Below are 13,344 nucleotides of genomic sequence, written 5' to 3'. Positions count from 1 at the left end.
TATAGAGTGAAGTAAGTCAGAAAGAAAAAAATCTCATATATTAATGCATACGTGTATAATCTGGAAAAATGGTACAGATGAACCTATTTACAAAGCAGAGACAAAGATGTCGAGAACAAACGTATGGACCTAACATGGAGAGGGGAAAGGGAGGGTGGGATGATGAATTGGAAGATTGGGACTGACATATATACACTACTGTGTGTAAAACAGGCTTCCCAACAGACAACTAATGAATACCTGCCATATAGCACAGGGAACTCAGTGCTCTGTGGAGACATAAATGGGAAGGAAATCCAAAAAAGAGGGGATATATGTATATGTATATCTGATTCACTACACTGTACAGCATAAAATAACACAACATTGTAAAGCAATTACACTCCAATAAAAATTTAAACAAAAACAAATACTTGGTGAGATAAGAGTGCTGGATTCATCACATGCAACGTACTCTTCAACCCTTTCAGTGTATTCCTCAGTAAGGCATAGGGGACAAAAACTTTACCTAAAGAAATCCATTGGTTCAAGAGGAGCAGCCTTATTCTTGAAAAGTTCTGTACTTCCTGTGTCCACATATCTGAGATGATCGTGGAAGATGACACTTTTGAAATGGGCCCCCTGACTTCAATGATAGTGATGGAGTTCCAAAATGGTAGAGGCCAGTGGCAACACTAGAAGACAGAACAGTGAGCAAGGTTACTGTGATGTGCAGCAGAGTTAGAGAGCTAATCAGACTTGGTCCACAGGGATCTTTGGTGTTCACTAATTAATGAGCAGTCTATGAAAATCTTAATCTGGTGAACCAAAATTTGATATGTCACCCAAATAAAGCAACCTAGACTCTCAACTAGTTCTCTTACTTTAGTTGGTTTTGTAGACCCAGAGCACCTTAGATGATGAGGATCTTAAGAAAGAATCCTTGAGAAAAGATCTTCTGACCCTGCTATAAGTATATACTGTAAATCTTCCTCCTAAACTCCCCCAAAGATACCTGTGGCCATTTTCCAAGTGTAATGGTTAATCTTATATACGAATTTTGCCTGGGCCACAGTGCTCAGATATGTGGTCAAACATTATTCTAGATGTTTCCATGAGAATCCTTTTGGATAAGTAAATGATTTAAATCAATTGACTGCATAAAGCAGATTGCCTGCCATAAAGTGAGTGGGCCTAAACTAATCAGTTGAAACCCTGAATAGAATGTAAGACGTATCTCCTCTGAGCAAGGGGGAATTATGCAGAAGACAGCCTCTGGACTTGAACTGCAACATTGGCTCTATCCTGATAGCCTTTGGACTTGAGCATTGGCTCTTCCCTAAGTTGGCAGCCTGAAAATCTGCTAGTGCAGATTTTGGACTCACCAGCCTCTGTAATATCATGAACCAATTCCTGGTTATATATATATTCTCATTCTCTCTCTATATATATATATATAGATAGGAAGATAGATAGATAGATAGATAGATAGATAGATAGATGGGCATGAACTTGGGCAAACTCCAGGAGACGGTGAGAGACAGGAAGGCCTGGCATGCTGCAGTCAATGGGGTCGTGAAGAATTGGACACAACTGGGCGACTGAAGAACAACAATGTGTAATATGAAGTTGATTCTGTTTCTCTAGAGAACCCTGACTGATAAGTCAAAGAATGGAAAATACCCAGACTTTGGGTGGATTACAAGAACTTTGTTCTAAGATAATGCTAAACCTTGCAGTGGAGAAGGAAATGGCAACCTACTCCAGTATTCTTGCCTGGGAAATCCCATGGACAGAGGGGCCTGGTGGGCTGCTTTTTGCCTGGGGTTGCAAAAAGTCAGACATGACTTAGTGACTAAACAACAACAACAAACCTTACAGATCCAAACCAAATCACTCTAGTTCACACATCACAGCGAGATGTTATAAAAGTTAGATTATAAATGGAGATTTGGGATTTCTGGTTTCAGTTCCACTGTGTAAACAACATGGAAGTCATCCCTCCTGTTCTTACAACAAGAAAAAGGTAAACAAACTAAAAATCAATTAACTTTTGGACACATCTGAAAACTGATGCTTCAGGGCAAAAATGCCAACCGTGAAATCTGATGAGCAGACTCATACAGAGAAACTCATACAGAAACTCATACACTTATACAGAGAAATGCCAAGATCTGATCACCTGGAGCAGAAGCCACTGGAACCCTAAACTGGTAGGGACATGTAATGGCAATTATCATGAATTGTTGGATGCTAAGTGTGGACTGACTCAAAAGGGACTAATTTAAAACTCTTGGGGACTACAGTCTTAGTGGGTCTCTCACACTTTCATAGGTTTTACTTCCAGGAGTCCCACCACCATACGTAGGGTGGAAATCCAAGAAATATCTCCTCATAGAACTGGTAGGGCAAGAGAAAGAGTAATCAGTGTGAAATATACCCAGATCCACCTTTATGACAAATACCTACTCTCCAAAGTAAAGGACTTTACCAGAGCTTTTATCCCAGCTGGGGAAGGGAATTCCTTCCACTCCAGCCTCCTCCAGCCTTCTGGCCTTACAAAATGAGAGCAAAAAAAAAAAAGTTAAAAGGGTTTACTGCTTCAAGGAAATAGACTTGAACGCTACAACCCGGGAAAGAAGTATGGGGCATGGGCGTAAGTGAGGAAGTTTTATCACTGGAGAAACACTTGGAAGTTCAAGCCTGAGACATAGGCCCATAAAAACACTAATATTTCAGTTTTTTAAATGTTGAGTTTCAAGCTTTTTCACTCTCCCCTTTCACCTTCATCAAGAGGCTCTTAAATATGTAGGTCAGTCAGTCATTTCAGTCAGTCAGTTCAGTCGCTCAGTGGTGTCCGACTCTTTGTGACCCCATGAACCGCAGCACGCCGTGCCTTCCTGTCCATCACCAACTCCCGGAGTTTACTCAAACTCATGCCCATCGAATCAGTGATGCCATCCAGCCATCTCATCCTCTGTCGTTCTCTTCTCCTCCTGCCCCCAATCCCTCCCAGCATCAGGGTCTTTTCCAATGAGTCAACTCTTCGCGTGAGATGGCCAAGGTATTGGAGTTTCAGCTCCAGCATCAGTCCTTCCAATGAACACCCACGACTGATCTCCTTTAGGATGGACTGGTTGGATCTCCTTGCAGTCCAAGGGACTCTCAAGAGTCTTCTCCAACACCACAGTTCAAAAGCATCAATTTTTCGGCGCTCAGCTTTCTTCACAGTCCAACTCGCACATCCATACATGACCACTGGAAAAACCATAGCCTTGACTAGACGGACCTTTGTTGGCAAAGTAATGTCTCTGCTTTTTAATACGCTGTCTAGGTTGGTCATAACTTTCCTTCCAAGGAGTAAGTGCCTTTTAATTTCATGGCTGCAGTCACCATCTGCAGTGATTTTGGAGCCCCCCAAAATAAAGTCTGACACTGTTTCCACTGTTTCCCCATCTATTTCCCATGAAGTGATGGGACCAGATGCCATGATCTTAGTTTTCTGAATGTTGAGCTTTAAGCCAACTTTTTTACTCTCCTCTTTCACTTTCATCAAGAGGCTTTTTAGTTCCTCTTCACTTTCTGCCATAAGGGTGGTGTCATCTGCATATATGAGGTCATTGATATTTCTCCCGGCAATCTTGATTCCAGCTTGTGCTTCCTCCAGCCCAGTGTTTCTCATGATGTACTCTGCATATAAATTAGATAAGCAGGATGACAATATACAGCCTTGATGTACTCCTTTTCCTATTTGGAACCAGTGTGTTGTTCCATGTCCAGTTCTAACTGTTGCTCCCTGACCTGCATACAGGTTTCTCAAGAAGCAGGTCAGGTGGTCTGGTATTCCCTTCTCTTTCAGAATTTTCCACAGTTTATTGTGCTCCACACAGTCAAAGGCTTTGGCATAATCAATAAAGCAGAAATAGATGTCTTTCTGGAACTCCCTTGCTTTTTCGATGATCCAGTGGATGTTGGCAATTTAATCTCTGGTTCCTCGCCTTTTCTAAAACCAGCTTGAACATCTGGAAGTTCATGGTTCATGTATTGCTAAAGCCTGGCTTGGAGAATTTTGAGCATTACTTTACTAGCGTGTGAGATGAGTGCAATCGTGCGGTAGTTCGAGCATTCTTTGGCATTGCTTTTCTTTGGGATTGGAATGAAAACTGACCTTTTCCAGTCGTGTGGCCACTGCTGAGTTTTCCAAATTTGCTGGCATATTGTGTGCAGCACTTATTTTTTGCCAAATTTAGGAAATTTTCTGACACTATTTTCTTTCTGCAGCCCTTCCCTCTTTTTATCTTCCCCTTTTGGGACTTCAGTGATGTGAATGTTGGATCTTTTGTTATAGTCTCACCTGTCCCTGAGGCTCTGTTCTTTATATCTCTCATTCAGGTTGAGGATATTCCTTGTTCTTGATATGACAAGGCATTCTGCATTGTATCCAGTACGTTTTGAATATTATGAGACTCTGGCTCCTATTTAGATCTTCCATTTTAGAAGACAGCCAAAAAAAAAAAAAAAAGACAGCCAAACTGTTTAGGTTCCAAATGCATGTCCTGGCTGAGTTTTGTGGGCTGTGTTTCAAATTTCAATTCATTTTCAAAGCCTTTGCAGTGCTATTCTGGTCTGTCCCACTTGGGTGCAACCCAGAAGCCAATCTGAAACCTGGGCAGTAGTCCACACATAGTTCAGTGTGCTGTGTTGATTATGGTCAGCTTCATAGATGGTTTGCTCAAAGTTCTGCCCGGGACTTCATACACAGATTTAAAGACTCCTGCTTTCCAGTTCTCCTTCCTCCTTCTCACCCAGTCACTAGTTGTGCCGGAGCCGCATGCTGCCCCTCTTGCAGCTCTTTACTTAGTGCAGTGCGGCAACAGTCAACAACGCACACCCTCACGGTCTGCGCAGAGCCAGCTTAGGGGACAACTGCCTCTGATGGTGTTAGTGCGGGTGTTGTAGGAGCTCCAACCCACAGTCTTGGCCAGAAATAGTGACAATGGGGATGGGTGTGTCTTTTTTCATGGTGCTCACCTGGAGTAGGATGGATTTTGTCCCGCTTCTCCCATCCCTTTGGCCAGTGAGAGTAGGATTCTCTTGCACTGAGGCCTGGATACACAGGAGGCAAAATAAAACCTCGTGAAACTCACTGCTGGGCCATTTTTCAAGCCCCAAAGAGCGTGGTCAGGCCACCTTCTTTTCCCCAACTTTCAGAGTCTTATGATAGCTGCTTTATGTATTTCAGCCAAGGATTTTAGTTATAATTAGAAGGAGAAATAGGTAAAGGACATCTAAATCCATTTTTTTTTCCAGAAGCATGAGTCTGATACATTTCTCTTTCAACTCTTCTGCTTGATCTGTGCAGAAAACATAATTTTAGAGATTGATAATGGATTATGAAAATTTATTCAAGCAGGGATTACAATTAGATCTGCTCTTACTGATTACTAGAGCAGAGTAACATAGCTCCTTGCAACTGGCAAACTGCTGTTAATCTGGGCAGACTATTTTTTCTCTATACCAATTAGTAAAGACCACCAGAAGCACATTACTTCACCTTTCGGCAGAAGCAGTACATCTACCTGTCTTCCTACAGGGCTATGTCAGCTCCTCAACTTTGTATCATGTTCTAATCTGCTAGGACTTTGGTTGTCTTGCTCTTCCACAGGACAAGGTACTTGAAGGACCCAGGAGGTCCTTCAAGGTACTTGAGGAGCAGGTAGCAAGTTTGCTTGATGCCTCAGAAGACACACAACAGAAAGTGGGAGATAAACCTCATGGAAATTCAGGAATCCACTACTTCAGTAAAGTTCCTATGGCTCTAGTGAGGTCAGGAATAATTGCCTTTTCACGGCTGTATTGCTAGTGCTTAGAATGCTGCCTGGCTCCTTGTATGTGCATGTTATATTATATAGACTACAAATTCTGGTAATCAATCTAAAGAGAAAAAAAAGTGTTCTGAGAGATATGACAAGGGCAACCTAATTTAGATAGACAATGCAAGGAAAGCTTTGCTGAGGAAGTGATATGAATATCACTGAATCTGAAATCTGAACTGAAATCTGAATATCAAATCAGATGACAAGTAGAGGGAAAGGCATTTTCCAGGCAGAGAGAGAATGGCATGGACAGAGGCTCAAAAATTGAAAGAACAGCCATAAAGAAGCAGCTAAAAGACCGATATGCCTGGAGCATAGTGAGGGTCGGGAGCAAGACCAGGGAAGCTCATTTAAAATGGCAGCGAACTTTAAATGTTGATTTATAAACAAATGATTTATTTAAGTCCTTTGGTTCACAGAAGTTACTGAGGGCAAAGAGTGGACTGTTAGATAATTTGTTTCAGTAGAAACAGGGCTAGAATACAAGTCTTCTGGTCCTAACTCCTAGGTCCTCTCTATTGGAGGAGGTGGCTTTGTCATTAAACTAGCATATCAATTCTTGTCAAACGAAATCAAACCAGTTGATCCAAAAAGAAATTGATCCCGAATAATCACTGGAAGGACTGATGCTGAAGCTCCAATACTTTGGCCACCTGACTCATTAGAAAAGACCGTGATGCTGGGAAAGACTGAAGGCAGGAGGAAAAGGGGACAACAGAGGATGAGATGGTTGGATGGCATCACTGGCTCAATGGACATGAGTTTGAGCAAGCTCCAGGAGATGGTGAAGGACAGGGAAGCCTGGGGTGCTGCAGTCCATGGGGTTGCAAAGAATCTGACACAACCAAGCAACTAAACAACACCATCAAGTCTTGTAAATAGAAAAGATCCTTTAATCACTGCAGTGAATAGCTGAAGTTCCTACCTGAACCACTCTTCTGCTTCTGGTAAGAATATGATGGTTTTCTTTGGGAAAGCGTTTTCCCCCATTATCAGGCCAGGTATTTGGATGGGTTGACCCCACTCCAGGCCACAGGTGTGGGTATGGGAGACGGGCCTTACAAAGAAGAACAGTAAACCACCCCCAGCCACATTCATTAGTTTCCATTATCATGTTAGTTTATGAAGTGAATCAGCCCAGGACTCTGAGAGTTGGAGCTGCACATCCGATAGGATTAGATTCAATGTATATAGCAACCTCCTCCAAAGTGGCTTAATCACACAGAAATGAACAAATAAAAGGAAATATCCAGTTCTAATGACATAATTTGGGAACCTGGACCGTCATGGTCATCTGAGAGCATCCATGTAGAAATAGAGTGCACTGCCACAAGTTGCATGCACCAAGATATCTCAGAGTGCATGCAACAAGAGTGCACTGCTTGGGCTTGAAGAGTTTACAGAGAAGCATCTGGGGAAGTGCTTTAAAATGTTTCTTTTCCTCCTTTCATCCACTGGATTATACTTTTCTCTCAAATCCACAGAAATCACAAAGCAGAATAAATGCAGAGCAGCATCTTAAACATGCCTAACCTAGAGCCTGCTACATGAGTAACATTCAGTAAACATCCTTCAAGCCCTAAGGATGCTTAAACTACAAATATCATATGTTTGGATCATGTGTTGGATTTGCTCTTCAACCAGAACTAAATGATATCCAGGTTTAGCAACTAATATCTTGTTTCAAAGGAAACTGGCAGGGACTAGTTGCATTACTTTAAGGATTAACTACCCCCAAAAATCCCCACCTTTTGCAATATAGAGGGATCTTATTATTCAGGATTAGGTTAGGTCATGAACAGAAAAATGAAAGTGAAGTCTCTCAGTCTCGTGTCCGACTCTTTGGGACCCTGTGGACTGTAGCCTACCAGGTTCCTCCGTCCATGGGATTCTCCAGGCAAGAATCCTGGAGTGGGTTGCCATTTACTTCTCCAGGGGATCTTCCTGACCCAGGGATCGAACCTGGGTCTCCCGCATTGCAGGCAGACGCTTTAGCCTCTGAGCCACCAGGGAGACAGATTAGGTCATAAGTGACAGGAAACCTGTGGCATATTTCTTCTTATCTAAACAAGGTCTAGATAACGGCACTGTGAATGCTGACATTGTGGTATTGGGTTTAATGCTGTGCTGTGAAATCACAGGCTCTTTTACTTAAGATAGGATTAAGACATATATATTCTACTGATAGATTCCCAGTAAGAGAGCCAAGCAGGCCTCGCTCACTGTATCCCAGGAGATGCTTGCTTTGTGTGCCGCCCCCACCCCAGCCCCCGCCCCCACCACATGATGCTTTGTTGTCTAAGAGAAGCAGAAAAGACAATGGAGTTAGATGCAAGGTTAGCACCTGAATTTTCTTTCTTGGCTGACCAAAGGTGGGGTGGAGGAACAGAGGACAGAGGGATACTGGTGGCCCCTGTCCAAAAATAACCCTTCCCACCATACACCAATTAGAGATACATCTGCGTAAAGGAGTTTCTCCTCTAAAAGCAATTACTGCCATGCCAAGCCTCATTAACAACTCAGTGTGAATTCCTTTTAACAGAAAATCCACTCAGCCCTCAGCTGTGGTCCTGCAAGTGTCCAGAAGTGATTTTTCTGGACAAACTGCTGAAATTCCTCTTTATCATTACTACACAAGCCAGAACAGTGGGAACTTTATTTTTAATGATTAAAAGCAGCTATATAACAATGAACTTTTATGTTTGTATCAAATAACTAACTTTATTCACATGTATTTTATGTCTGCCTTCATAATAATGGAAATCTTTCTATGACAGGCTTTCCCTAAGTTACAACGAACTGCTTTCCTTTCCTCTAGGGTCTGATGTGAGGCCAGTCCATTTCACGGTCAGTGGTGACTGACCCTCTATGACCTCATGGACTATAGCCTGCCAGGCTCCTCTGTCCCTGGGATTTCCTAGGCAAGAATACTGGAGTGGGTTGCCATTTCCTTCTCCAGGGTATCTTCTGGACCCCTAAGTAAAACATGAGAGAGGAACAACAGAAAGGTGGAGAATTCCTGGTTTTCATCAGTTTGTGACACATGTAGTTACATGCCACTGCTGCACCATTCCCCATTCCTCCTCTTCCTGGGGAGAACAAGTAGGGCAGGATGATGTTTCTTCTAGTGGGACTCAGGTTTAAAAAAATTTACTTATTTGTTTGGCTGTGCTGGGTCTTTGTAGCTTTGCAGAACAGGTTCTAGGTGCGTGGGCTTGAGTAGTTGCAGCATGGGGTCTTGGGTAGTTGTGACTCGAGGGAACTAGAACTCTGGCTCAGTAGTTGTGGCATATGAGCTTAGCTGCTCTGCAGCATGTGGAATCTTCCTGGACCAGGGATCAAACCTGTGTCCCCTGCATTGGTAGGCAGATTCTTATCCACTGCGTCACCAGGAAAGTCCAGGGACTCTTTTTCTTTTTTTTTTGGATTGAGATAAAGTTCACATAACATAAAATTAACCATTTTAAAGTGAACAATTCAGTGGCATTTAGTACACTCACAATGTTTACAAAGGCTACCACCATGTAGATCCAAAACATGGTTATCACTTCAGGAGGAGAATCCATACCCTTGTAGCAGCTACTTCTCCTTCCCACCTCCCCTGCTTGAGGACATTATGTTAAGTTAAATAAGTCAGAGAAAGACAAATGCCATATAATCTCACTAATAAGGGGAATCTTCAAAAAACTGGACTCATAGATACAGAGAACAGATTGGTGGTTGCCAGAAGTGGGGGTAGGGAAGTGGGAGAAATGGGTAAAGGTGGTCAAAAGACACAAACTTCCAGTTATAAGACAAGTAAGTCTTGGGGATATAATGTAAAGCATGGTGATGATAGTTAACAGTATTGTATATTTAAAAATTTCTAAGAAAGTAGATCTTAAAAGTTCTCATCATAAGAAAAAAAAGTATAATTATGTGTGGTGATAGATCTTAATTAAATTTATTTTGGTGATTGCTTCACAGTATATACATATACCAAGTCATTATGTTGTACAATTAAAATTAATATAATGTATGTCATTATACCTCAATTTTTAAAAAAAGAAAATATGAAAATTGGATTAAGAAATTGAGTCATCATATATTTAAAGCTTTACCTAATAGATGAGTCAGCAGACTTCCTCTTAAACCTTATTGGTCAGACTCAGTCTCATGGCACTTCTGAATACTGGGAAAGTACTGCTTTTCCAGCCTCTGTGTTTGTAGAAAAGAAGCAAAGAGATTTGAGACATCCTTAGAGTCAAAATAAAGAGTACATAAGGTTATATTTTAATGCTAATAATCCAATCATTTAAAAAGAAGACATTGACCCTGTAATAAGTACATATAATTAAACCTAATATTAGTGTAGGGGGATTATGGTGGAAAACCACACTTCTGAAAATATTTAAACCTTTTTCTAAAACAAAAATAGTATTTGATATCGGTAAGATATAAGGAAGACCCTTACAATTTGCAGGTAAGGGACAAGAGAAAAAGAATAAAAGGTTGCTCCCAAGTTTTGGGTCTAGAAAATGGGAGGATGTTGGCAGACGTAATGGGAAAAGGGCTGTTCAGGGGAAAAGCGAGTTCAGGCGCTAGGAAGCTGACTTTGCCTTTGAGTTTGAGGGGTGGGGGGCGTGCTCAAGAAAAGGACACAGAAGGTCAGTGATAATGTAGGATCAGAGGTCTCATTTAGGGATCTGGACCTAAGAACCACCTACTTCAGGTGTGGGGGGATATATTAAAATATCATGTCCAAGTAAGCTCTCTGGAGAGAAGTTTGACCAAACTGATCAGAACAAATCTTGAGGGTCATATTTGAGGAAAGAAAGCAAAGACTCTGAAGGAAGCAAGGAAATGTCTTGAGAGAGGGGGAGGAGACACAGGTTGGCCTAGTCTTGGAGACCAGAGAGGAAAAAACATTAGACCCATCGGGGGTACTGTGAGCTCAGATGCTCCAGGGAGGTCAGGGGAAAGGGAACCAGGGAAAGATCCACTGGAGCTGGCACAGAGGAGACCCCTGTGACCACTGAGAGGCAGTTACCCCATCTCAAGAGTCTGTCTATGCAGGGCTGAAGTTGGGAGGTACGTGGGAAGGTATGCCACAGATTCCAATCATCTGCTTGAGATGTTTGATGATAAAGGGGAGGAAAATCCCACGGTGGCTTGAGGGAACAGTGACAGAGAAAGTTTTAAAAGCAGGCTGACTTTGACCCTTCTGGCACCGGATGACACATCCACATGGGTTTCCCTGGCCACTGCTGACCTCAGTGGTGCAATCTAGCACTCTCTGTTCAGAGTTTTACACCAACAGGTATCACAGAGTCAATTCCAAAGTCCACTTGGTGGTCAGCTTAGCTTGTGAAAAGAGCAAATAAATCATGGGTCATTTTCTTTTTTCCCCTCAAATCTCAGTATCTCCAGAGAAAATGACCAGAGATAGTACATAGAATCTCCTCTATCCATTTTGAAAAGCAAGTGCAATGGATATAAAGATACTATACTGGGAGATTAACAGCTCATCCATAGGTCTGAAGAAGTTAGAGCCCATACAAATACAGTCCTCAGAAAAAAAAAAGTGGGATGGGTACTGGAGCCTGGGACTGACTGGCAGCGGTGCTGGTGCTTCCCGAGCAGGGGACTTGGAGAACCTGTGGGATGGGAAGGGTCAGGGGTCAGTTCACAGTTCAGGGGGTGACATAAGAATGGGAGTGTGGAGCCTTCAGGAGATTGGAATCTGAGAGGTTCAGCCATTTAGCAATAGCCACTGTGGGGTGGGGAGAGGATCTTTCACCACCAGCAGCCAGAGCTTGACCTCAATTAACTTTTTTTTTTTTAGCGGCTATTAGCAGGCAGAAGTTCTAGCGAGCAGTAACTCCAAAGAAAGGCCCAATCACTTAGATTTGAGGATAAACTCCAATAATGCAAGGAATCAGCGAGGCCATAGAGGCACTAGGGGAACAAAAAAATCGACTCAGAACTTAAGGTAGTTTGGGTGCCATGGTCATCGAATGATACAGAGTGCCTGTTACTAAAACTCCAGTTAAAATCCCAGCTACTAAAACCAGAGAATAAGGTCCAGGTAAATCACCACCCATATCCACCCTAGGCTGAGCAGAAAACTAACCTGCTTAAGTATTTTCCCAGTTTAAAGACCAGAGTAGTGAATTACTCCAGAATCTGGGCTAGGTCAAGGCCTACAGCAGGGGATGAAGTGAGAGGGACTTGGGGCCAGAACCAGGTCAATCATTGCCAAAGTTCTGTGACCAGTTCAGCTATGACCATTGACTCCTACAGTGTTTTCCAATACCATCAAGCAATTCTCCAATCCTCAGGGATACCAACTGAATGTCCTACAATTTAATTCTGGTAGTATCTACCTGAAGATAGCATCATATCCCACAAGTTAAGGGCTCAGCCCCACAAGACTGCCTCCACTTCAGATGCCAATTGCAAGGCCAGGTTATCTATCTCCTGTGTTTCTGACTGACCAGCTATACGGTGAAGGTTCCCATGACCCCCTCCTCAAGTTCAATTAGTTTGCTAGAGTAGCTCATAGAACTCAAGAGAAATATAAATTATAAGAAAATAATACATATGTATTACTGGTATTTAGGAAATACACTAATAGCATACTTATATTTGTTGTTTAGTCACTAAGTTGTGTCTGGCTCTTTTATGACCCCATGGACTGTAGCCCACCAGGCTTCTCTGTCCATGGAACTTCCCAAGCAAGAATACTGGAGTGGGTTGCCATATCCTTCTCCAGGGGAAATTCCTGACTCAGGGATTGAACCTGAGTTTCCTGCATTTGCAGGTGGGTTCTTTACCACTGAGCCACCTGGGAAGCCCTGATATTTATATTAAACATTTTTAAGTGCTTTATTAAAGTCCTGTTTGGCACTGTTTTATTTATTTATTTTTTTGGCCATAACACACGGCATGTGGGATCTTACTTCCTCAACCAGGGATTGAAACTGCACCCCCTGCAGTAGAAGAGCAGAGTCTTAACCACTAGACCACCAGGGATGTCCCCTGTTTGGTAGTGTTTAATACAATTAGCAGATGTATTGAAATATGTCAGATTATGCCACTCCTCAACTCAGAACCTTCAGTAGGACTACATATTTAGGACAAAACCTGCTGAGGACAAAAAAAAACTGGAGAAAAATATTTTTGGAATGTGCTTTAAGGCTTTCAAGAGCTAACAAGACAGGTTAGGGGAAGGTAGAAGTTCAGTGAGCTAAAAGCCCAGTGTTTGACATGACAATGAGCATGAACAAATAAGGCTGTATGGAACAACATGGATGAATCTCACAAACATGTTTAGTGGAAGCAGCTGGACACAAAAAGTATGTACTATGATTCTATTTTACATAAAATTGAAGGAAAACTGAAAGCTGGGCTGTTCTGAATTAGAGTTTGTATGAATGCATGTTTAAGTGTTAATGGTTTAAAGCAAAGGAAGGAAATGATTACCCAGTCTGGATGTTGGTTCCTTTTA

The sequence above is a fragment of the Cervus elaphus genome, chromosome 29 (genome assembly GCF_910594005.1).
Source record: "Cervus elaphus chromosome 29, mCerEla1.1, whole genome shotgun sequence".
In the NCBI taxonomy this organism is placed as follows: domain Eukaryota; kingdom Metazoa; phylum Chordata; class Mammalia; order Artiodactyla; family Cervidae; genus Cervus; species Cervus elaphus.
This window is presented reverse-complemented; position numbering follows the sequence as displayed.